Here is a 2,755-nt window from a genome sequence, read left to right as displayed (position 1 = left end):
ACAATAGGTGCTAATTAGAGCAATTGTTAGTCTGCCTCTCAGTAGGAGGGGTCTTGGTAGGTTTTAAACTCCAGCTTTTGCTGGCTTCTGTTTGTTCTTCTCTACAAGAGTCAAGACAGAAGTCAGACTACCAGCGCAAGAAATTTAGCTGAGGAAGCTTCTGCGATTAGAAGCGAAGTGTCCTTGCGTAAAGCAACCTAGTCCAGTCGAAGATTCAAGCTTCTCTACTATGAAAACCACCTGGACAACTGAGAGCCTTCACAGGAACACTTCTTTATATGTTTCCTCTTTCCAATCAACTTTTTAATCACAGTACACTGTTCTTCAAACAATGTCTAGAACAACCCATTTTACTCAGATTTTCAAAAATAAATACACAACTGCTTTCATCCTTAAATAAGGATCACAGAAAGAAAAATGCAGACATTGCCATTTTTTTTGAACAGCCTAATATTCCTTTTTCTTCACTTTCTGTAAGGTCCGGCAGCACAGTGGCTTAGTGGTTAGCACTGAAGGTTATCAGATTGATTCCCACCTGTGGCCTTTCTGTGTGGAGTTTGCATGTTCCCCCTGTGTTTACCTGGGTTTCCTCCGGGTGCTCTGGTTTCCTTCCACATTTAAACACATACAGGTTAGGTGAATTGGACACTTTACAATTGCCCAGGCCTCCCTTGCAAAAGAGATCTTGATCTCAATGAGACTAACCTGGTTAAATAAAAAATAAATAAATAGAAGTAATAACAAATTTAATCAATTCTTCTTTGTGCTTCGATTTGGAATAGAATGTCCAATGTTCCCAGTTTATTTGTTTGGAAACAAAAGCTATTATAAGGATTTTTGAGCTTTGCTCACTTCTTCCTTAAATACACTGCTATTATTTTGAACACACCTGTATGATCTCAACCCCCTCTTGCTTGCCAGCTTCTTAGCACCTGTGTGGTTTTGGCTGACTTAAAGGGTCAAGACCTCCTGCATGTTGTAGCTGGGTTGGTTTTCAGGTGGATGTTCCCATTTTGCACAAATGCTGGGTGACCTGGGGGCTGCCTATGGCTATAACTGTCTTTGATAGGGACGAATCTCCATCTGTACCTACAGCTTTGGAGCATGTGGTTGCAGAAGTCCGACAGGGTGTGTGGACTTCATCTCTCATATCAGTTTTGCACTAATACGAGGGCTGTCCGTAAAGTATAGGTCCTTTTTATTTTTTTCAAAAACTATATGGATTTCATTCATATGTTTTTACGTCAGACATGCATGAACCCTCGTGCGCATGCGTGAGTTTTTCCACGCCTGTCGGTGACGTCATTCGCCTGTGAGCACTCCTTGTGGGAGGAGTCGTCCAGCCCCTCGTCGGAATTCCTTTGTCTGAGAAGTTGCTGAGAGACTGGCGCTTTGTTTGATCAAAATTTTTTCTAAACCTGTGAGACACATCGAAGTGGACATGGTTTGAAAAATTAAGCTGGTCTTCAGTGAAAATTTTAACAGCTGATGAGAGATTTTGAGGTGATTCTGTCGCTTTAAGGACTTTTCATGGTGCGAGACATCGTGCAGCGCTCTCAGGCGCCGTCGTCAGCCTGTTTCAAGCTGAAAACCTCCACATTTCAGGCTGTATTGATCCAGGACGTTGTGAGAGAACAGAGACGTTTCAGAAGAAGTCGGTTTCAGCATTTTATCCGGATATTCCACTGTTAAAGGAGATTTTTTTTAATGAAAGACGTGCGGATGGGTCCGCGCGTCGGGACGCAGCCGACGCGGCGCGGCGACACAGGAAAAACACCTCCGTGTTGATAACCATTTGTTAAAATCCAGTTGGCTTTTGATGGCGTTCAGTGGAGTGAGTATATGAGAAATTGTTTATCAGCTGGACATGTTCCAACTTGTCCTCAAGGCTTCCAACAGAGGTGTTTTTCCTGTGACGGAGCGTCGCGGCGGCTGCGAGCCGACGCTGCAATCCGCCCGCACGTCTTTCATTAAAAAAATCTCCTTTAACAGTGGAATATCCGGATAAAATGCTGAAACCGACTTCTTCTGAAACTTCTCTGTTCTCTCACGACGTCCTGGATCAATACAGCCTGAAATGTGGAGGTTTTCAGCTTGAAACAGGCTGATGACGCTGCCTGAGAGCGCTGCGCGACGTCTCGCACCGTGAAAAGTCCTTAAAGCGACAGAATCACCTCAAAATCTCTCATCAGCTGTTAAAATTTTCACTGAAGACCAGCTTAATTTTTCGAACCATGTCCACTTCGATGTGTCTCACAGGTTTACAAAAAATTTTGATCAAACAAAGCGCCAGTCTCTCAGCAACTTCTCAGACAAAGGAATTCCGACGAGGGGCTGGACGACTCCTCCCACAAGGAGTGCTCACAGGCGAATGACGTCACCGACAGGCGTGGAAAAACTCACGCATGCGCACGAGGGTTCAAGCATGTCTGACGTAAAAACATATGAATGAATCCATATAGTTTTTGAAAAAAATAAAAAGGACCTATACTTTACGGACAGACCTCGTACATCAAACCAGCTGTAACACCCTCTTTTGGTAAATTGAATCAACAGGAGAAATTATGTAATTATCTCAGGAATATAATGTGATCATTCTTTAATAGACAGAAAGATAAACATTTCCCTGAGTTGTATTTTCAGCCTCTTGCTCTTGCTGAGGCCATTCTGCTTTTTACTCTACAAACAGTGCTGTCCATGTTTTAGAACTTACTTGAAAATATAGTCCAGGTTTTCTGTGCAACATGCTGAGCTG

The sequence above is a fragment of the Thalassophryne amazonica genome, chromosome 8 (assembly GCF_902500255.1).
Source record: "Thalassophryne amazonica chromosome 8, fThaAma1.1, whole genome shotgun sequence".
In the NCBI taxonomy this organism is placed as follows: domain Eukaryota; kingdom Metazoa; phylum Chordata; class Actinopteri; order Batrachoidiformes; family Batrachoididae; genus Thalassophryne; species Thalassophryne amazonica.
The sequence above is the reverse complement of the archived record's forward strand: the minus strand, read 5'-3'. Positions refer to the sequence as shown.